This window comes from Mustela putorius, unplaced genomic scaffold (genome assembly GCF_011764305.1).
Source record: "Mustela putorius furo isolate JIRA1106 unplaced genomic scaffold, ASM1176430v1.1 tig00000179_pilon_pilon_pilon, whole genome shotgun sequence".
In the NCBI taxonomy this organism is placed as follows: domain Eukaryota; kingdom Metazoa; phylum Chordata; class Mammalia; order Carnivora; family Mustelidae; genus Mustela; species Mustela putorius.
In genome coordinates, this window is record NW_025421305.1 from 15,265,812 (window position 1) to 15,289,723 (window position 23,912).

The 23,912-nt window shown below is 42.1% G+C and overlaps 1 protein-coding gene and 1 pseudogene across 11 annotated transcripts in view; one reads left to right on the top strand and one right to left on the bottom strand.

The window, feature by feature from the left end:
* Nucleotides 1-23,912, top strand: part of DISP1 (dispatched RND transporter family member 1) — a 174,214-nt gene that overhangs the window by 65,572 nt on the left and 84,730 nt on the right. For 7 of the 11 annotated variants that reach the window (XM_045076687.1, XM_045076688.1, XM_045076686.1 and 4 more), the window contains one exon: nt 11,548-11,610. The exons of 1 other annotated variant lie outside the window; for it this stretch is intronic. The gene's annotated coding sequence lies outside the window, so the exon portion shown is untranslated. Of the gene's footprint in view, nt 1-11,547; nt 11,625-23,912 lie in introns of all 11 variants that reach the window. 3 more of the 11 variants (XM_045076689.1, XM_045076683.1, XM_045076684.1) reach the window with 1 other exon arrangement.
* LOC123391128 lies at nt 1,196-1,292 on the bottom strand (annotated as a pseudogene).

Sequence of the window (23,912 nt, forward strand, 5' to 3'; positions counted from 1 at the left end):
TTGTTTCCACTGTTCATTTGTTAGTAAATCTTTGTGGGAGTTACACAAAGGTTCTTTTAGTAAATACCCTCTTTGGACTGTCATAAAGCCTACATTCATTGAACAATATAGGATCATTGATTTTAGTGTGAAGGGACTAGAAATTATCTAGTTCACGCAGCTCATTATGTAGGGGAGGAAATGGCCCTTTGAATAGTTATGCAGCTTTTCAGTGTCACATTGGTGGCTCACCTGAAACTGGAAATCGAGTCTGGGGTTCATGGTTCTCTGTCTTGTGTATCTTTCTTATAACTAATAGACTTCTCACTACCATGTAACATATTAGTGTCTTTCCATGCAGATTTATCTAGGCAGTATGTTAAATGTATTCAAACAGGGGACAGTGAGGTATAGCCTTACCCGTAAAATTGGGATTAAGAAGGAGCTTTTCTGTCCTTCCTAGCGCTCCCGGAGTGTTGGATGCAGAAGGGGTTAATGAGAGGGAGGCCCACAGGGAAGGGTTTAGGGTGGTGAGCATTCATTCGGGAAGAATCTGAACATCCGTCAGGAGAAGGGAGTAAAGGTGTGGGCATCACAGAGACTGAATGCTCTGTGTTGTGAGAAAAGGTGTAGCAGGATATTAGTGGAAAAGGCAAGTTGCAAAGTAGTATGTATTATCTGATCAAAAATAAAATCCTGCACATGTGTGTTTATATCATATGTCTCCATATGAGGAATGTAGGGATATATACATGCACATACAACGTATATACATGTATGTTACATATGAGAGGTTTCTCTATCTGTGAATGTGCGTGGGGTATGCGTTGTCTCCTGGAGTGGGATCTAGAAACCTTGTTGTTTCTTTTTTTGTTTATCATTAGATTGTTTAATTTGTTTCAAGAAGCATCTATTATTTTTGTTATGAAAAAGACCTAATAAATAAAAATTAAAATCAACCTATAGCTTTGTGTATTTGTGATTTTTTAAAAAAAAAATATGGAATGCCAGGGGCACATGGGTGCCTCAGTTGACCATGTGACTCCTGATTTCAGCTCAGGTCACAATCTTAGGGTCATGAGATTGAGCCCTGAGTTGCACTGGGCAGAGCCTGCTTAAGATTCTCTCTCTCCCTGTGCATCCCACCACCCCAGCTCATGCACACATGGGCTCTGTCTCTCTCGCTCTCAAAAAAAATATAAAAAAATAAAAAATAAAAAATACAGGCTGCTTCATAAGTTTCCATGTCATCTGTGCTCAGGGGCCATGTGATCTTTTCTGTATTGTTCCAATTTTAGTGTATGCGCAAACACTGATGTTTTTAGTAGTGTTGTGTGTGTGTGTGTGTGTGTGTGTTTTTAATAAACTTATAACAGTGAAATCAGTAAGTAAAATTTCCCATAGAAGAAAAACACAGATTATTACCTGGCTACTGATTGGCTCTGTTTGGATGATTTCTAATACACTGAAATTCTTCATTAGTAACATATACAGAAAGAACATCTTGAGGATAATTTTCAGATGTGCTTTCCCTAAGATCACATTTTTCAAATGCTTACATTGTTCATTCACATAATTTTAAGCATTTACATAATTCATAAGCTTTTGTATTTAGCATCAAACTGATTAAATAAGTATATTTACCAATAAAAGATGAATGTTTCCATGGGAAATCAAGGCTAATAAATTCTCATGCCCATGGTTTAGTGAAGACTCAGAACTTTCTTTTGTCAAGAAATGAGTTGCTTAGTGTAATTATAATTTTCATTTAAAAAGAGAACATGAACTTTTTGCATTTTGCAAATTTTCTTAAATTCTAAGGCTCTGAGCCTTTAGTAACCGAAACAAGTGCAGATAACCTTGTAATTTTCCAACAGAAGGGATGCCTCACTCCCAAGATGCTATTTGTTTGTTTTAAATCACAGGTACTAATAAAAGAGAAATATTTTTGAATGTAAATATTTACTGGAAGTGTGTTAGTCATAGGCCTCACGTAGCACTAAGAAAGCCATTATTCACATCGAACTTAAAAACTAGTCAATTTTAAAACTTGAAGAAAAATACCAGTCACAATTTGAGTGTACTTGGGGTGGAGACAACAAAATACTAACACATTTCTTGGCCAAGATCGGTGTGTATCATCAGTTGCTCTTGTGTCAGGGCTTTTATGTTTTCATTAAAGTAGCACAAAATTAGTGTCTTTAAAAGACCATGAGAGTGGGGCACCTTTGTGGCTCAGTGGGTTAAGCCTTTGCCTTCTGCTCAGGTCATGATCCCAGAGTCCTGGGATTGAGCCCCACCTCAGGCTCTCTGCTTAGCAGGGGGCCTGCTCCCCGCCCCCCCACCGCCTGCCTCTCTGCCTACTTGTGATCTCTCTCTCTCTGTCAAGTAGATAAATAAAATCTTAAGGAAAAAAAAAAAAAAAAGACCACAAGAGGATAGCCAAGACCTGAGCCAGCAGTGCCTGTGGACTAGGGTTCTTTAGAGACTACTGGAATGAATGAATGAGTGAATGAATGGAATTCTTAGATTGTGTCTGACACAGAACAAATGTTTAATAAATTTCTTGATTTGGATACTCATTTTATTTCATAAACCTTACTCACTTGCTTTGTGTATACAGGGAGAGGTTTGGTTGATCAGTGTTTGTGGGACCAGAAAAGACTCAGCTTTCTGAGTATATAATGTGTTGTATCTTTAATCTTTAATCAATTAAAATGAAAGGAGTACCCGCATGTTGGTGAGCAGATTGGCTCTTTCTGTGCATGGATTCCTCTGTGTACATGAACAATTTCACTTCTTAATGAGTAATGGAAGGATTAGGAGCACCAACTTCCCAGGCAATCAAAAGTTTCTATGTAACTTTTGACTCCAAACTTCACTACGAAGAGCCTACTGTTGACTGGGAAACCTTACTGATACCTTGTCAATGAGCACATATCCTGTCTGTTGTATGTATTGTGTACTGCACTCATACAATACAGGAAGCATTAGGAAAATCACAAGGAAGAGAACATACACAGTCATGTCCTGTAACATATGTGTAGGAGCAGACCTGTGCAGTTCAGACCTGCATTGTTCAAGGTCACCAGAGCCTCGGGAATTGCCCACTTGTACCAGAGGCAGAAAGAGGTTCATTGCAGCACTGTCAGCAGTTGTAAAATACCAGAACCCCTCAGTGTCCATCAAAGCGAGTATGTGAGTGAACTCTAACATCTCCACACTGTGGATTAAGCCTTAGCAGTTAGAAGGAGGAAGCAGAGCTGTGTGAGAGCAGGGATTGCAGAAGAAGCAGTGAGTCAACACTTGGGAGCACTGCACGTGATGTGACCGCATTTACAGGAAGTTGAGGACTTGCATGATGGTACTCTGTTGTGTATGGATACATATGGAGCAACAGCCCAAGAAATACTTGCAAGTGAAAACCCCAGATTCAGGATAGCAGTCACATCTTTAGCATGAAGAAAGGGAAGAGGATTGCAGAATGTTCTGCAGGGGAATCTACTTAATATGGTGGGGGGGCAGATAAGACAGAATTTAAAGATGTCTATAAAGCTGGGATATGAGGGCATGGGCACTCATTATATCTTTTTTCTTTCTTATGTTTGAAATACTTTACGTACACACAGATTAAAATAAGTACTTGGAGATACCATAAAAGTAGCAAGGAGAGAAAGACAGTGTGACCGCTGGAGTCAGAGTCATGGGTCTGCCCTCTCTGCTTCTTTGGACTCTGGCCCTCAGCTCATGGCTTTACCTCTCTGAGCTTGTGATCTCATCTCTAAAGTAAGGATAATAATACCGCGGGGCTCCTGGGTGGCTTAGTCAGTTAAGCATCTAACACTTGCTTTGAGCTCAGATCTCAGGGTCAGGAGATTGAGCCCCATGTCAGGCTCTGTATCAAGCATGGAGCCTGCTTAAGATTCTGTCTCTCTCCTTCTGCCCTTTCCCCTTCCCTTGGCTCACACACACACTCCCTTTTTCTGACAAAAAATAAAATAATTTTAAAAAATAGTGTCTCAATCCCAGTTTGTTAGGAATTAATAGCATCCCTAAAGTGCCTTTTATAGTTGTTGATGCAGAAATGCTAAGAACTGGGAGTAAGGTCTGAGCCCCAACAGACATCATCCTTGCCCTTACATCATAGGGGAGGTAGACCATCAGTTAATCACCCACACACATATAAATGACACCTGTAATCTGTGTCTTGAAAGACATGTGCAAGTGTAATTCCCTCTAATAGGGGATATTATGGACCACAAATTTGTGTCCCCTCAGATTCATTGTTGAAACTCTAATCCCCGGTGTGATGGCATTTGAAGATGGGGTCCTTAAGAGGTAGGTAGTTCTTGAGGGTGGCGTCCTCATGGTGGGATTAGTGCTCTAGTAAGAAGAGATGGGAGAGATCGTGTTTCGCCAGCTGTCCTACTGAGGAAACCAAGAAGGGGGCTCTCACCACAAGCCCTTTCTGGCATGCTGGTACCTGGATCTGGGACTGCCCAGACTCCAGAATGTGAGAAGTAAGTGTTTGTTGTTTGAGCCCCCCAGTCTATGAGTTTCTGGCTACAGCCGTGCAAACTGACTAGGACTGGGGCCGGAAGCTGGTTGGGGAGGTCCTAAAAGTCTTCTCTGACAAATGTCCTAGGGCTAGGCTTTGAAGAAAAAGAGCAGTGAAAAAGAGAGGGTGGTGTGGTCCAGCCCAAAGGCACAGCCCAGAAGTGCTGCTGGAGGGGGCACAGCCAGAGAGGAACCCCAAGGAGGCCAGCTCCAGGGGGAGGGACTGGAGATGAAGCTAAAAGGAGTCAGATGTGTGGCCCTCTGAAGTCCCAGCTGGGTAAGTGGGGATGAGAAGAACAAAGAAAGATGCAGTTGGGTGGACTAGAGTGCCTGAACCAAAAACATTCTTGAAGGATGGCGTGGGAACAACTGTAAACAATGGGGGCATTGTTAGGAAGTCTTACACATTGATCTGCTGGAGGGCCCAGGGTAGTCAGAGTTCACATGGCTTTTTAGAAGATGAGAGCGGAGAGGTGGAAACTACATCCACAAGTCCGTGGGTAGTTTTTTGAAACATCTGTGCCATTGGCAAAAAGTCTTGGTCCTTACTCCCTTAGTCCTTTTTGCCAGTAGCTGTTCACCCTAAAGGTCTCCATCTTTAAATAGAATAGAGTGCTTTGTGGTGCACATTCCTAAGTTTACACTGTTACACAAACACAGAGTTAAAGCCTAAAATAAATAGTGAACAAATACCAAGGAACTTAACAGTGTTCTAAATAAATGGTTTGGGTCTAACCACTGTTACCAGAATGACCGTGATATTCCTCTCATTGCCACCCTCAGCTGAAGTGCCTATTAATACGTTCATGTTTGCAGTGTTTTCCAACTTTCATGAGTTAAACAAACACTTGTTGAGAGTTCACTGTGGCTAAAGCACCATGTAGAGTGGGTGATCGATGGACGAGTGTATTGGTTTGCTCCTCCTCGCTCCCAAGATCGCTTCCCTCTACCCAGCCCTGGCTGTGGAGCTGCTCCCCATGTCTCTGAGGTCATCCCCATGTCTCTGCCAGCAATAAAAGGCAGCCAGAAAGTGGGGAGAAGGTGTGAGCTGGGCCCCAGACACTGGTTAATTAGAGAACTAGATCTCGGTCCCCATGGATCACATTTAGAGATTGCTAAGGAACCAACTCATTTTGAAAACTGGCAGGTAATGGGAGAAGATCAAGGACTTCAGGTGTAGTTTAAGAAAATGGAGAAGCACAAAGATAAACATTTTTAAATAAACATTTGACAAAAACTTCATGCTGTTGACGGTTTGTCAGAATGAACATTCATGCCTTACTTTTGGAGTACGGAACACTTCAAGAGAATGGCTTTATCGTATGCATCAAGACTCCACTGCTGGGAGTCTTAAGGAAATGACAGTACACATGAAAAAGTAATGTATGAAGGTAATTCACTGAGATTTCTTAATTATAAAAATCAGAAGCAATCTAAATGTTATCAGGAATTTTTGAATAAATTATGAGGTATCACCGTGATAGAATATTATGCAACCATTCCAATTTATATTTATGAAGCTTAACTTGAGAACTGGGTTGTCCTATTAAGTGGGGAGGAAACAGGAGCACAATCCCGGCTCTGTTGTAAAAAGAGGAACATGGGCACATATATGGGTCTGGAAATACAGGCACTGGGATGTTGAGAGAGCATGCCGGCTTTGGGATTGTGGGTGATTATTTTATCTGTGTTCATGCTTTTCTGTGCCATCCAGTGTTTCTTCAGTATGCATGCACTACGTCCGTCACCAGAAAGAGAGCGGACAGTATTTACTTAAAATAACTTCGGGGGCGATATTCCCATGGGAGGGAATGCAGACTGCCTTGGCCTTCCTAGCAGTCTAAGGCTGTTTGTTCCAGAGAAAGCACCTATGTTTTCCAAAGAGAGGGCAACACTTTTCCTGTCCAAACTACTGAGGGATTCCTGAGCCCTTCTGGGGGAAGTGCAGCTTTCCTGAGTGCGAAGAGGGGGCCGAGTAGCCTTCTAGAAGAGCAGCAGGAGAGGGTGCTGTACAGGAAAGCTGGTTTGAACTCATGTTACTTTGAGAACACTCACAGGCCTGCTGTGTCCCATGACAGGGAACTGCTCCATACCTTTTAGCACCATTGATGCAGAACCATTCCCATTGTTCACATCCACGGATTTTAAGGAAGGAACGGGAGATTCAGACAAGAGCTTCTGTCTTTTTTCTTTCTGAAGTTCTCCTTACAGTGGTGAGGGAGGAGCTGCATTTGTGGCTCCGTTATGGATTTATTGGCAGAGGCAGCTGACATTGGGGTATAATTTGAGTTTGTAAAATTAGCAACACGGTATTTTCAGTTGTTGTGCTCAAGTATTTTTACAGATCATGTACCTTTGGTTTTGGTTCAAAGGAAGAATACTACTTTGACACTCTTTAATTCTAGATTTTGGAAGGGACACAAAAGATGTTCCTATTTTGGAAAGAGTAGACAGGAACAGATTTTTGAGTGAGTACCTTCATATATATTTGTGTGGGTTTATGTATCCAACACGTGCTCATGAAATAAGACTATTTTACCAAATGAAAACATTTGATTAAAGGAAATTTTGAGGTGGGGACTTCAATAATTAACATTTAGAAAAACAGCTTTTCTTTCTTTTCTGTTGAGTTAGAACCTTGCCCCATCTTGAAAGGAAGTACTACATGAGCAGACAAGGAATTATCTCATTTCCTTCTGAGCCTGACTTGGAGAATTTTTAGCTTCTCTTAATCTTTTCCATCATGGTCTCGTTACCATATGTGTACATGTCATGAGATAATAAAGAATAAAATACTTGTACATTGCAGATCATTTAAGATAAAATGCACATTGCAAATAAGTATAATGTTATTTTGCAACGATTTTTCTCATCTCTTTAGATTTAGCTTCTAAATTTAATTCCTCCTTGCAGATGTATGAATTTCTCTTTACTACTCTAGGGCCATTCCAATCATCTGCACCACAAAGGAACATTTTCTCTAACTAGTGTAGTAATTTGGGAATGGCAGGTATCTGGAGGACTCTAATAGCATGGCAAAAGGAGGAGATTGATGTCTGGTGGGAACTTGTCTTGTCTGCATTACATCTGAAAGCATCTTTGTCCGGTGAGGGAAGAAGAAATACTGCAAATTTGCAGGTTAATGCAAAGGAACTGAATTTTTCTCTTTATAACTTTGTAAATGGAGAAATTCTCTCTATGTTTCCTTTGTTGTAGTTTTACAACCTCCTATGTGTTCCTCTTTTACAGCATTTCCCATTTGTCTGACTTGGTTTTCCATGGAATTTGACAGAACAAAGAAAACAGTTTATATGGAATTACATAAATTCCTTATTTCTGTGACGGGCCAGTCTCACTGGACATAAATGATAATGGCAACAATTGAAAGTATGTTAAACATCAGCATAGAGGATCTGTACAGATATGCAGAAACTAATATCCGGTGGAGAAATTAAAAATATTGTCAGAGAAGATAAAAGTTTTCCAAGGGACTTTTTCAGAAAGAATGTCAAAGTCTGTCCCATGTAAAAGGCTTTCCTGAAATAGGTAAGATTATGCCTGGACCAGCCTTTGGAAAAGATATGAGTCCATACAGCAATTAGATTAGTGGAAGGATACTGTTAACTAAAGAAATGCCAGTTAAAATAAGGCAGGAGAATAATTTCATGTTTTTTAAACTGACATTTTCTTTTCTTTTTTTTTTTTTTTTTTTAAAGAAGAGGAAGCTCAGTCCTTGTCAGGTTGAAGGATGCAGAGAACAGCTTAAGCACCATAAATATGTTCATAGCCTCTGACCCAGGAATTCCAAGCATAAACATTTATCTTAAGAAAATAATTGAAAAGACTTAGACACAGCTGCAACAGAGACCAAGGGTATGCACGCGGACCAAGTGTTGTATAGAAACCTTATTTTTTCCACTTTGCAGATTGATTGTTTAGAGACAGACTGTGCAGGAGTTGCAAGACATAGTGGCTCAGCCACAAGCACGCACAGAGCTGTTAATTCTGCAGATAGACTCGTGCATGTGCTTGCACAAGGCTCAGTGGAAGTACAGCCATGGCTCCGGAAGTGGGCAGTGTGGAGAATCACGGTGCCAGAATATGGCGAACCTGGACGGTGTGCTAACTGTGCTTCCGGGTAGACACATGCCAGCTGCACCCGCACCATGGTGGGGGCCGGTGACACACCACGAGGAGAAGGGACTCTGATGATGAAGAGATCCGGCAGAGTAACAGCTCAGAAGACAAGGACCCGTCTTGTCTTTCTCACCCTGGTTCCCCAGTAGAGGACCTGTCCTGTAGCTGGCTGTCGTCAGTCAGGGGTTCGATTTTGTCCATCACTCTTTTCTGTAGACTCTGATTGCTGGTGCAGGCTTCCAAACTCCTGCCGGGTGACTTCACCAGAATCACTCGAGATGTCCGCTTGTTTATTTTTTATTTTTTTTATTTTTTTATTTTTTTTAAAGATTTTATTTATTTATTTGTCAGAGAGAGAGAGCGAGCGAGAGCGAGCACAGGCAGACAGAGTAGAAGGCAGAGGCAGAGGGAGAAGCAGGCTCCCTGCGGAGCAAGGAGCCCGATGTGGGACTCGATCCCAGGACGCTGGGATCATGACCTGAGCCGAAGGCAGCTGCTTAACTAACTGAGCCACCCAGGCGTCCCCTGTTTGTTTATTTTTAAAGATTTTATTTATTTATGAGAGAGAGAGATAGTGAGAGAGGGAATACAAGCTTGGGGAAGCTGGAGAGGGAGAAGCAGGCTTCCCTTTGAGCAGGTAGCCTGATGTGGGACTCCATCCCAGGACCCCGGGATCATGATTTGAGCTGAAGGCAGATGCTTAATGACTGATCCCCCAGGTGCCCCACTTGAGATGTTTAAAAACATAAATGCCCTGGTCCCTGTTCCCAAATGCTTATTTTGAAATAAATTTAAACCTTGAAAAAACAGGGACACCTGGGTGGCTCAGTCCATGGAGTGCCTGACTTTTGATTTTAGCTCAGGTCGCGATCTCAGGGTCCAGGGATGGAGCCCGGGGTCAGGCTGTGTGCTCACTCTGTGGGGAGTTTTCCTGAGATTCTCCCTTTCCCTCTGCCCTCTACCCTGTCCCCATTCACCACCCCCCATAAAATAAATAAATAAAATCTTAAAATACAAACTGAGAGAGGTCCCCTTGACTCTTCACTTAGCTTCTCTTCATGTTACCCTATGTAACGATAGCACAATTATTAAAAAAACAAGGAAATGAACATTGTCATAATACTATTAACTGATCTATAAGCCTTATTTGAATTCTGCCAGTTTTCCCATTTATATCCTTTTTGTGGCCCAGAATCTGATCTAGGAACCCACATTGCGCTCAATTGTCTTGTTTGCCCAGTCTCTTTCAGGGTGTGATGTAGCTCCTCAGTCTTTATATTCCATGATGTTGGCAATTTTGAAGAGCCTTTTTTTTTTTTTCTTTTTGGTAAATGTCTCTCAATTTGGGTATATCTGATGTTTTCTTGTATTAGACTGAGGTTATACATTGGGGCAGAAATACCACAGGAGTTGTATACCTGTTAGTAGATCCTATAAGGGGTAGATGATGTCAAGTCTTATTACTGGTGATGGTAACTTTGATTTCTTATGGTGTCCACCCAGGTTTGTTTCCCTCTGTAAAGTTACTATTTGTTCCTTTGTAATTAAGTATCTTGTGAGGAGGTACTTTGCAAATATCCTATTTCTCAACAAAAGCTTCATTAAGCAGATACCAGGATACCATAGTAGTGATTCTTATAGTCAACAGCATCTGTGGCTTGATGACTTTGTAAATATCCTGATTCTCATCAAAACGCTGCGACTCTTGCCTACAACAAGTATCACTATGGTACTTGCTTGATTGTTTATTTTTACCCTTTCTTCCACATTAATAATTGGAAAGCGACTGTAAGGAAAAACTGTCTCTTTTCCCTCATTTACTTATTTATGTCAGTGTGGCCTCAGGAGTGTTTATAGGACCCTGTGGGCTTTCATCCAGTACCATCATTAATTTGTTATTCTGCTCAGATGATTGCAACCGTGGCCATGTGAACTCCTTTGAATTAGCTTTTGACTTCTTTCCACATTTTTTTTTTAGCACATTTATACTTTGACGCATCACAAAATATTCCAAGCTCGTCTTCTATTTTTTTTCTGCAATGGCTCTAGAACTCCAACGGTTTCCTGTACTGGAGAGTGGCATGTAATGCAAAATCAGGATCAGGATGCTGGATGTGCCGCCTGCTGTTTGGGCATTTTTGCTCATAGGTCTGTCTGGCTGGATGGAGCTAGTTAACACACATATGCATGTGGACTCAGCTGCACACATTGATTTCAGTATCTACATACCTCTGACTCAAATACCATAGGACAGGGTTGTTTCTAAAATCGCCCATCCTACTGGTCACTTGTTTCTCCAGCAGTGAGAGACTTGTCTCCTGTTATCTATAATACATTTACTTATTTCTTCAAATCTTGTAGACACAAAAAGCAATGACTCTAACTGGAGGTCGGTTTGTCCCCAAAGGCCATTTGGCACTGTCTGGAGACATAGTCCATTGTCGCAACTCAGGTGGGGGAGTGCTAATGGCAGACCAGAGATGTGCCCAGGATGGCCCCCACACTAGAATTAAATGGTCCAAAATGCCAGTAGTGCCCACACTGAAAAACCTGGGGCATTGAGTAATTTCAGAATGGCCAACCTATACCCCTATGAAAAACACATAATCTTTATGTAGTTCCTTTTTCTTTAGTCTCACAGTATTCAGTCAAAACAGTGTAATTGAGTTTATTAGGACCATTTCCTTCCTCTGCCTATGGTTGTGACTCACTTGTAACCCAGTTAGGGTCCTTTGTTAGTGTCTGTACTCAGTGTGGGGTGTGGTCGATTGAACGTAGGTTCTAAAAGTCAGAAAAGGATAGAAAGATGTGCTCCAAAGTATGGAACAGTTTTTACAAGTTCCTCAGATGATTCTGATTTTCACCTTTTTTCAGAACCAGTGGTGTAGCCCCTGGGCTGTGAAGTCAGACCTGAATTTACATCCGATCTCTAATCAGGTGTGTAATGTTGGGTAAGTTACTTTCCCTCCCTGAGTCTGTACTTTCAAGGGTTGTCATGAGGGTGTGAAAGTGTACATGTGGTGTTTATCAAAACATCCACACAAAAAGGGAGTTGAGATGAGAGCTGTGTTCATTCTTTCATGTATCCATGTAACAAATATATTGCATCACTACTATGTGCTGGGGTGCTATACTTGTTCCCTAATAAGACAGAATAACTGAGACCTGGCTTGTGCCTTTGAGGGGTTCATATTTTAGGGGGGCTCTTGGAGGTTTTAGAATAGCTATTTCTTACATCGATGTGCAATATAAGAGACTACAGTGAAAGTAAATCATGATTTTGTGGAAGCTTTTCCCTAGAAGGCCCAACAAATGCAGACTATCTGTACTTCTCTGGTCAGCTATCGTGGTAAAAAAACAGCCATCTAGAGAAACAGATCATTTTAGGTCTCTGACTCTTTCAAATAGAAGTCATTTCAGGCTTGTAAGAATATCTAGATATCGAACTATATGAAGTTGAACTCTCTAGGGAGCATCTGTAGTCAGATGTTCTTGGATACTAAGCATTCAGGCAATTTTTAAAAATATGTATGTGTTCTAGAGCAGTGCTTCTCAATTTTAGTAGGTACACAGATCATCTGAGGATTTAGTTCAAAAGCAGAATCAGAGTCAGTACATCTGGCTTGGGGCCTGGGACTCTGTATTTGTAATAAGCTCCTAGCAGATGTAGCTGGTTGTGTGTCACACTTCGAGCAACAAGGGTTATGGCCTGACTTTGAATCATAGTTTTTGGCTTTGAACCCTAGTTCTTCAGCTTATTAGATATGTGCCTCTTATTAGTGATTGATTTCACACTGAGCATATCGTACCTTGAGATTATTAGCAATTAAAGTCACCACTTGGAGCTTATTGACATTTTAAATTCGCAGTACGGGAAGACTCATTGGTCTTCTCATTGGTAGAGAGAAAAGCAAGTGTTGTGATTTGGTAGTGCAGCTAAAGATGTACTTCTGTTTGGATCCACATATTATCTTTGAGATTTTTCTTCCCCATGGCGATAACCACTGGTACCTAAATAAACTGAAATTAGGACCAGGGTTGTGTTTTGTTTTGTTTTGTTTTTTAAGTAGGCTCTATGTGGCCAACTTGGGGCTCAAACTCACAACCCCGAGATTAAGACCTGAGCTGAGATCAGTGGGTGGACACTTAACTGACTGAGCTCCCTAGACACCCCTGGTTTTTTGTTTGTTGGTTTGTTTGTTTTTTTAAGTAAGTTCTACACCCAGCGTGGGCCTTGAACTCACGACCTGACAGCAAGGGCTGGATGCTTTACTGACTAAGCCAGCCAGGAGGTGCCCCAATACCAGAGGTTTTTAAAAAAATGCATATATATACACACACATACATATATTTAAAACTGTCCTTACTATGTCAATATATAAATAATAAATAAAAATGTTATAGTGAAGCAGTTTTTGAAATAATAACTAAATAACTAAATAAATAACTAAAACAATACTTTATTATTTACATTTGTCCTGTTAACAAATTTCTCATTTGTGTGTTTTTGAATTTAATGAATTTTTTGGTACAAAAGTATATTTCTGTAATTTATATTCTAAATTGGAGGTGTGTGCTCAGGAGCACAAAGGGTGGAAGAAAAAAGTTTTCATTTTATTGCTTTGTAACAAAGAAAAAAATGACTTTCTCTTAAAAACAATATTGAGGGCAGATGTGAATGGTTTGCCACATGGACAAACTGAAGATCCCCTTAGGGTGTTTTCAGGATATCTGACACTGCAAAACTCTCTATGACCACTCCAGGTAGTTTAGCTGGAATTGGGGATGCTTCACTCAGGACTAAATGTCTGGCAACACAATATTCCTCCCTTCCCCAAAAGAGAGGGTAAAGGATCCCAGAATTTAAGTGACTGGTTGGTGTGTTACATTGATTAAATGGGATTGACCTAGTCCCGATTAATGAGAGTTCCAGGATCTTCAAAACAAAATAATTATTAGAACATAAGGCAGTAAGTATAAATGGATTAGCCCACCCTGGCATTGTAGCGAGGTGAGCTGCTTGGGGTCTCCCTTGTTCTCAGTCTTTGCCTAGACATTTACAGCCAGCTGAGCTGCAGTGCCCAGACTCTTTGATCTGTAGAACCTTTTATACTCTTTAGATTGGTTGAGGACCTCAAGGAGCTTTTGTTTATGTGAGTTACAGCTATCAATCTTTACCATGATAGGAATTAAAACAGAATTTTAGGGGGCTCCTGGGTGGCTCAGTTGGTTAGGCATCCACCCTCAGCTCAGGTCATGATCTTGGGGTCCTGGGATTGAGCCCCACGTCAGGCTCCCTGCTCATCAGAGAGTCTGCTTCTCCCTCTCCAGCTCCCCACTGCTTGTGCTCTGTCTTTGTCTGTCTGTCTGTCTCAAATGAATAAATTAAAAAATCCTTAAAAAAAATAATTTTAGGGGCACCTGGGTGGCTCAGTGGGTTAAGCCTCTGAGCTCAGGTCATGATCCCAGGGTCCTGGGATCAAGCCCTGCATCTGGCTCTCTGCTTAGCAGGGAGCCTGCTTCCCCCTCTCTCTCTGCCTGCCTCTCTACCTACTTGTGATCTCTGTCTGTCAAATAAATAAAATATTTTTAAAAATTTAAAAATAAAAAAAATTTAGGGACGCCTGGGTGGCTCAGTTGGTTAAGCAGCTGCCTTCAGCTCAGGTCATGATCCCAGCATCCTGGGATCGAGTCCCACATCGGGGTCCTTGCTTGGCAGGGAGCCTGCCTCTCCCTCTGTCTCTGCCTGCCACTCTGTCTGCCTGTGCTTGCTCTCTCTCCCTCTCTCTCTGACAAATAAATAAATAAAATCTTTAAAACAAACAAACAAACAAATAAATAAAAAATAAAAAAATTTAAATAGTCATTAATTCATTAAGAAAATAAACCTATTACATGTTAAGATAAATAACATATTTTGTGAAAAAAATAACTATTTTTCCAAATAAAAAGAAGAGAACAATGGCAGGGTTTTACACTGTTTACAGATTTCTTTACTGTCTGGCTCACTAGAAAGAGCTGGATTTTTCTGTTTGCTTAGTCTGCTACAACATTGCTCATCATGTAGCCTCCAGAAAACTGCACTGGACACTTATGAGGGAGTAAGAGTGAAAAGGGGACTGACCTAGCAGGTGCCCTGGAAGGGGATGTGGGACCTGGGGTCTCCCTTCTTCTTGAGTTAAGGGGGTTGCTATGGCTCTCCAAGGCCTGTGTGGGGCTGGATCCGCTTCTTGGGAGAGGATTGGCAAGGGGCAGAGTTAGGGGCTGCGTGTGGAGCCATCTTCCCTGTTTCAGCCTCCCTGACTGTGTCATGGTTTCATTCTTAAATCAGCTTCTGTGGTGCTCTGATGTCCCACAGGCTGCCTGGGTGTGTCTCTGCTGTGTCCAATAAACGTGGTCTCTTCCAAATTTCCTGAAAAATAGATTAACTGGATAGGATTTGCCCAGTTTTGAGTTTTTCTTTTATAAATTATTCATATATTTTTTTATTCATATATTTATTTATTTGACAGAGAGAGATCACAAGTAGGCAGAGAGGCAGGCAGAGAGAGAGGAGGAAGCAGGCTCCCTGCTGAGCGGAAAGCCCGATGTGGGGCTCCATCCCAGGACCCTGGGATCATGACCTGAGCTGAAGGCAGAGGCTTTACACTGAGCCACCCAGGCGCCCCAAATTATTCATATCTTTTCTTACCTTTTGTTAATACATTACATGGAAAGACAAATGAACAGTTAAATTATGTTATTGTTAATGCCAGACTTTTAGATGATCATATAAAATTCATAAACTTGTTTTGTGTGTGTGATATAGGCCCTTGGTTGAGTTTTTAAAGGGAAGCATTTCAAGAATTGCTTTTATTTTTGTTCTTTTTTTAAAAAAAGATTTTTTATTTTTTTACTTGAGAGAGAGAGCACAAGGAGGGAGAGGGAGAAACAGACTCCCCACTGAGCAGGGAGCCTCATGCTGGGCTTGATCCCAGGACTCCGAGATCATGACCTCAGCCAAAGCAGACACTTCACTGACTGAGCCACCCAGGTGCCCCGAAGAAATAAATTTCTTGGGGGGGGGGGTGGAGGGGTGGAATATATATATATATATATAGTAACACTTTCTGCAGTGAAGTGATTCCTAATTTGTCTTATAGTATTAAATAGATCCTGTTTTATGCCATCTCATGCAAACTCAGTGTGATACTTCAAAAAGAGCACCATGATGTTCTGGTGTGTTCTGCCCCATGAGAAAATGTGAAAACCCTGCAAAGGTCAGCTCGGTAGGCCATGTTTAGGCTTCATCTGCTGTGTGTGCTGTCACCCGTGGAGTCCCTGCCTCTCAGCTGTGGGGAGACCTCTCAAGCTCCAACACTGGAGCTGATGCTCATGCTCCTTTAGTGTTTCTTCTCCACGTTTTCCTGACGCTGATGGCACAGAGTGAGGGGCTGGGATCTCTAGTGTGAGTGCTGGGAGAATATCAGAGGCAGAAGGGGAACAACATACCCATGGAGAAGCTGCCCGATTCAGGTATTCTTGCAGTAAGGAAATGTTTGCTGAGCACCTACTATGTCCTTTAGAACTACACTGAAAAGGTCTGAAAACACTAAGACTTACCCACGCAGGTGATAGGAAGGCCGAGTGTGGATCTCTCCTGTAAAGAATGCCTGCATTTCTTCCTCCACGAGGATTGACTAGGATAGGAGGCAGCTGAGCACAAATGCGGCTGGCTGGGGGCCAGCTGTTTGAAGTTCCCTGAGCTTGTGTAGACTCGGCCTGTGGATCCCAGCGGTAGAGGAAGCTGCATGGACTTTGATGTTGGAACTGTTGTGAGACCGTCTTAGGTTGCAGTTCCTTTGAAGCAGAGTGACTCAAGGCAATCTTGGCATACCCGGGGCCAGTCAGGTGACCTAGAAAAGCCTAGAAAGAAAATTCCTCTGCCAGAAGGGAGTTGAAAATAGCTGCGGGTTATTTGAAACACCATGTTTACTTAAAAGTTTTGAGAGAGATTATTTGGAGTTAATCTAGCTTCCCTATAGGTAGAGGATTAGTTGTTGAAGAGGACTCCTCAATGGGAAGTTGGGCGGGGTGTGGTAGGCCCTTCAAGTCCTCTGGCCGGTGGCCTATGTCCTTGCAGACATTTCTGGGAAGGGCCAGGTGACGAATGAGTGCACAACTCTGCACACACACCAAGTGTGCGGTTGAGATGTTTTCAGTGAAGGGTTTCAAGTGGGGAAAAAAATCACCACAGATGCTGACGATTCAGTTCAGAGATGTGGAGTTATCGAGTTTCTCTTCCCTGAGGTCAGGATAATGGGAAATCAGAAACCAAAAGCTGGTTTGTGTTACCCTCTCACACCTTAAAACCTTGCTTGTTGAGACAGGCACATTTTTAAAATACTTGTTTGAATACCTGAATTACAAATCTTATTTTCGTGTGGTTTGTCATCCTTCTGAGTGGCTGTCCTGATCGTAGCCAGAGCATCTGGACATTTCTCTACCAGTTGAGAGTAAAGTAAACCCATCAGACTATGTTTTTCTCCCATTATTCTGACACTCCTAGGTCAAAATACTGAATAGTGTCAGGCATAAGAGTTTCCTGAACTAAGTAATTACTTATAAATACTACATTGGTCTTTTTTAAAAAGTTCAATCTTGTTTTTTAAAAATTCAATTCCTTTAAACTAAAAACAACAACTACTTTTCTCCCACTCTCTACCTCCCCCACCTCTGGCAACTACCTGTCTATTCTCTGTACCTGTGAGTTTGGGGTGTTTTTTTGTTTGTTTGTTTGTTTTCGATTCCACAAATAAGGGTGATCCTCTGGCACTCATGTTTCTCTCCTCGCTGTCTGACTTACTTCAGTTATCCTCACACTCTCAGGGTCCATCTGTGTTGTTGCAAATGGCAAGGCTTCATCCTTTTTTATGGTTGAATAGGGATATGGTAACACGCACACTCACACACACACACACACACACACACACACACTCACATCTTCTTCATTCATTCAGCCATCAGCAGACACCTGGGCTACTTCCACATCCTGACTGTTGTCAGTAATGCTGCAGTAACCATGGGGCTGGAGACATCTTTTCAAGTTAGTGTTTTCCTTTTCTTCCAATAAATATCCAGAAGTCGCATTGCTGGATCATAGGGTAGTTCTCCTTTTCATTTGTTGGGGACCCTCCACCCCGTTGTCCACACTGGTTGCACCAGTCTGCATTCCCAGGAACAGTGCCGGAGGGTTACCCTTTCTCCACATCCTCACCAACACCTGTTGTTTTTTATGTTGCTGATTTTAACCATTCTGACAGTCATGAGGTGAGATATCACTGCGGTTTTGATTTGCGTTTACCTTATGATCAGTGATGTTGAGCCTCTTTTCATGTGTATGTTGGCCGTCTATATGTCTCCTTCGGAAAAATGGCTCTTCAGGTTGTCTGCCCATTTTAAAAATCAGGATTTTTTTCGATTGAGTTATGTGTGTTCTTTATATATTTTGAATATTAGCCCTTTATCAGATGTATGATTTGCAAATATCTTCTCCCATTTAGCCAGCTGCCTTTTCAGTTTGTCAATGGCCTGATTTGCTTTATTATTTATAAATATCATCTTGCTTTTGTTTTGAACATCTTCCTGTTCAAAATAATGATGTCCTTGAGAATGGAAAGAGCTGGGGCACCTGGGTGGCTCTGACATTAAATCTCTGCCTTTGGCTCAGGTCATGATGCCAGGGTTCTGAGATCGAGCCCTGCATTGGGCTCCCTGCTCAGTGGGGAGCCCATTTCCCCCTCCCCCATTTTCCCTGCTTGGCAGAGAGAGGAAGGAAAGCAGGCTCCCTGCTGAGCAGAGAGCCCAATGTGGGGCTCCATCCCAGGACCCTGAGATCATGACCTGAGCTGAAGGCAGAGGCTTTAACCCACTGAGCCACCCAGGTGCCCCAAATAAATAAAATCTTTAAAAAAAGAAAAGAAAAGAAACAGCTTTTGTCCTAATGTATTAGGTGGGAGCGTGGGGTTCAGAGGATACAATAGCAGAGAAGTGGTGCTGCGGACCCTTTACCATCTGATTGTTCCAGTCAATGATCCTGGGTTCTAATAGAGACTCTCCTGGGGCCTTGGCTGCTTGGACTTTGAATATTGATTAAGGAACTTTAAGGAGTTCACGGTTTGGGTGGATTTGCAAAGTTGGTCTCTCTGAATGTGAGGATCAAGTTGGCATTTCCTACCAGTTGTTTCATTGAAGACCTTTCCTACTTTGTGGTTTAGCTTTGTAGACTTACCCCAAACAGTCACAGCATTCTCTCTTTGAGCTTCCCCCCTCGCTGCTGAGTGATGTATGTGCGGCACAGAGAAGGGCCTGTGGTACAGTTTGATATCAGCTGGAGAGGAAATCCCAGTGACCACCCCCACCCCCACCCTGGGTGACACAGGCTGGCCACAGCACAAGCATGAATGGTACCAGGTCCCTACACACGTGTGTGGTATTTACACACACAGATGGAACAAACCATCTTCTAAACAGTAAAATTTCAAGCTATTACATGTGTTAGATAAGCCAATCTTAAGAGTTTAAGTGAAATTTTTCGTGGTAGCATATTGAATGAAAAGAGATAAAACTTCTACTTTTGTTAAGTTTTTTTTCTGAAGCAAGGGTGTGCCCAGTGGGGTGCTATTAGCACGTCCACAAGAGTGAAAAGATCTCTGAAACGTTCAGTGTACGCTGTTTTTATCGTTGCTGTCCACTGAAGGTAACAGAAGATGTTCCAATGATCCTTATTTTCTCCCACAAACTTCCACAACATCCCCAGTGCTTTTACGAGAACTACAAACATTTTAGAGTTTCTTTTTATGTTACTTCAGTGACAGCCTTATCCTGAGTCACTGCTTGTGTTCTGTGTTTTGGTGGGTTTTTGTTGTTGTTGGAAAGACTTCTAAGAGATTTCTTAGTTTATTTAGTTGTTTACTTGTTTTTAGCCTTGAAACCTTTTAGATAAGTAGTAGGTCAAGAATTTTTACTTTAAGAATGAGGGAAGAAGAAATGTCAAAATCCAAGTAAGCGAGTATTAAATAAATTGACATCTAATCCCTTGAAAGCCAGGGTTCTGTTTGGTGTTCAGTTACCTTGTCTGCTCAGATAATTAATGATAGGATGTCTTTTTTCCCTCCAATAAGTGCTTTTCTGCAATTCCTAAAGATTCCTATGTAAAAGGAACTCTTTTGAGAGATTTTCTGATTGAAGATGCCATACAAACAATAGCACTTGGGACAATATCTCTTGTTTTGTGTGATACTGATTTTCTTCCAAATATAGTTTTGAATTGGCTTATCATTTTTCTCATAGTCATGGCCATATATTATTACAACTACATGAAATGTATGTGCTTTGGGCAAAGACCATAGGAAACACATAAAAAAGCAAAGTCCCTATTCTGTTAGAAACTTAGGATAATGGGTAAAAATAATTTTTTTAAAGATTTTATTGATTTATTTGACAGAGAGCAATCACAAGTAGGCAGAGAGGCAGGCAAAGAGAGGGGGAAGCAGGCTCCCTTCTGAGCAGAGAGCCCAATGCAGGACTTGATCCCAGGACCCTGAGATCATGGCCTGAGCCAAAGGCAGAGGCTTAACCCCTGAGCCACCCAGACGCCCCAGTAAAAATAATTTTTTAAAATTTCTCAGTGTTGTGGGGTACTTGGTTGGCTCAGTTGGTTAAGCATCCAATTCTTGATTTCAGCTCAGGTCATCATCTCATATTGAGCCCCATGTTGGGCTCCACACTTCTCTGTCCCTCTGCCTGTTTGCTCTCTAAATAAATAAATAAATAAATCTTTAAAATTTTTTCTTAATGTTGCTAGCATTACATCGGCCATATCTAGGAAAAAACATTTAGCCCTTCTCCATTTTGCTATTTCAGAGCAGAAAACTTAATGAAGAAAGTTTTGAAAAGTTTCTTGTGTTTTGTTTTTATTAAATTAACATATAATGTATTATTTGCCCCAGGAGTACAGGTCTGTGAATTATCAGTCTTACACATTTCACAGCACTTACCATAGCACATACCCTCCCCAATGTCCATAACCCAACCACCCTAGCCCTACCCCGTCACCCCCCAGCAACCCTCAGTTTATTTCGTGAGATTAAGAGTCTCTTATGGTTTTTCTTCCTCCCGATCCCATCTTGTTTCATTTTTTCCTTCCCTTCCCCCCACAACTCCCCACTGTGCCTCTCAAATTCCTCATATCAGAGAGATCATATGATAATTATCTTTCTCTGATTGACTTATTTCGCTCAGCATAATACCCTCTAGTTCCATCCATGTCATTGCAAATGCCAAGATTTCATTTCTTTTGATGGCTGCATAGAATTCCATTGTATTCTGATGTATACGTGACATCTTCTTTATCCATTCATCTGTTGATGGACATCTAGGTTCTTTTCATAGTTTGGCTATTGTGGACATTGCTGCTATAAACATTCAGGTGCATGTGCCCTTTTGGATCACTACATTGCATTCCCACCACAACAGTGTAGGAGGGTTCTCCTTTTTCCATGTTCTCGCCAACATCTGTCATTTCCTGACTTGTTAATTTTAGCCATACTGACTGGTGTGAAGTGGTATCTCATTATGGTTTTGATTTGTATTTCCCCGATGCTGAGTGATGATGAGCACTTTTTCATGTGTCTGTTTGTCATTTGGATGTCTTCTTTGCAGAAATGTCTGTTTATGTCTTCTGCCCATTTCTTGATTAGGTTATTTGCTCTTTGGGTGTTGAGTTTGATAATTTTATTTTTTAAAGATTTTTTCTTTATTTTTCTGACAGAGATCACAAGTAGGCAGAGAGGCAGGCAGAGAGAGAGGAGGAAGCAGGCTACCTGCAGAGCAGAAAGCCCGATGTGGGGCTCGATCCCAGGACCCTGGGATCATGACCTGAGCCGAAGGCAGAGGCTTAACCCACTGAGCCACCCAGGTGCCCCGAGTTTGATAAGTTCTTAATAGACTTTGGATACTAGCCCTTTATCTGATATGTCATTTTAGAATATCTTCTCCCATTCTGTCAGTTGTCTTTTGGTTTTGTTGAAAGTTTTGAAATCTTCAGTCCACGAATTTAAATCATTTTGAGATCAATCATAGCTAAGAGCTGTGCCTTTTGAGTTCTTTTGTTGGCAAATATTCTTAAATATTAAATATCAGCTGGAAAGCAGAAATGAGTTGATGAAGAATGTATTAGTGCTTAACGAGATTTTCTTTAATAAAGAGAAGGTTATAGTCCTCAAACTTTCATTGTTTTTAAGTGATTACAGCATCCTTACAATGCCCGCCATACTACATAGGCTCCTTCAGTCATTTTTTCAGCCTTCTGTGTGACTGTACGCTGGGGACACAGTCAGCAGTGGGCAGAGCAGGCCTGGGTTCTGGGGTTAGTTGTCTATGGAAGGGCAAGCTTACTGCACACCGGCCACACACCTGGCGCAATTCTACAGGCGAGGGTCATGCTTGGTGGAGGAAGAAGCAAATAGTAAGTAAGTACATACATAGATGATTGAGCTAACTTCAGATTGGGGCCAGGACCTCAAGGCCAGAAAGAAATAGCCATGGACCTGGACATAGTCTGTTTTATAGACTAGAGGAGATCAATGCCAGTGTAATGAATCACACAGATAAATAAGATAAAGGCCACAAAGGAAGAGTAGAGTGAGACCATGTAAGTGAGGGAGGTGGGGACTAGTTCATTTTGAGGGAGACGGGGAGGCCTTCCTGGAGTAGGTGACATTTGAGCTAAGATTGAATGACGACTAGGTATGTCAGTTTCCAAGGGTCTGCATATGAAGTGTCACAGACTGGTGGCTTAAACAGCAGAAATTTATTGTCTCATAGTCTGGAAACTAGAAGTCTGAGATCGAGGTGTTCCTTCTGAGGCTTCTGAGGAGAATCTCTTCCATCCTCTCTCCTAGCTTCTAGTGATTGTGGGCAGTCTTTCACATTTTTGGGTTGTAGACACATCACCCCCATCTTTGCCTTCATGCTGACACAGGCATTCTCCCTGTGTGTGTGTCCAAGCTTCCCCTTTATATCAGAACACCAGGCATAGGAGCTCAGCTGAAGAAATTCCTCGGTTTTGACCCTACTTCCTAATGAGGTCATTCTGCGGTGTTGGGGTTAGGACTTCAGTGTGTGAATCTGGAAGGACATGGCAACTCACAACACCTGTTGGCCAAGTGAAGAAGAGGGGAGGGGAAGACTTTTTTCTTAGGAAGGGAGGACAGCATGTGAAGGTCTCATGTTGGAAGGAAGCCTGGCTAACTGAAGGACAGAGTTGAGAGCCAGCGCAGTGAGGTGGCCCTAGGACATGCTAACGATAGGACAGGTGCAGAGGCCGCATGTGCCCTGAACATGGCCTAAAAGAAAGCAGGATTGCCATCTCCAGGTGCTGAAATCCAGCAGATTTAAGTTTGTATCTGTCGGTCAGGAGCAAGGCTGCAGTTGCAGGAAGGACCTGGGGGTCAGGGCATCCTGGGTCAGAGTGTGCTGAAATCACTCAGGAATAGTGTCTCAGATGGAAGTCCTGGGCTCCTTAGAACGTGGGGGGAACCTTCACTGGAGGAAGAGGTCAGACCAAGCAGCCTACAGAAAGGCAGCAGGAGGTACCTGGATGGAGCCCTGCTCAGAAAACCAAGTTAGAGGACTGATTAGTGGCAGCAGGTGCTACATGGAGGTGGAGGAGGAGGAGAACTGAGAAGAGAGCAGAGGTAAAAAACCAGGCTCTGTGGGAGGTGAGAGTGGAAACCTGACTGTTGTGTGTTGAGGAGGAGCAGGAGTAAATCATTAGTAAGGATCTTTACATACATCTTTACATTTATATTACAACATAAGAATACTTAGTAAATGTACTGAGCAGTAGCAGGGGAGAGGGGAAGGAAGGCAGTGCTCAGAATGGTTTGATTGGAAGCCAAGAGCAGGAAATCAGTGGGAATGGGAAGGGCAGGTGATGAAAATACCTTGCACAATTTATGTCCTTTTCCCCGCCCCTAAATGGTGGGGAAATCAGGAAAATATTGTAACTCTCCTGTAAAAATTAAGGATCAGCAATCAAGGCACAGAGTGATTCAAAGGGTCCTGCTGACATCAAATCTTTAGCGAGAGCAGGAAACCTGGGTGCAGGTGTCAGGGGTCAGGGCACACATTCCTGGGAACCTGGACAGGAGCATGCAGGAAGGAAAAATTCACACTCTCCTGTTACATTTGGCTGT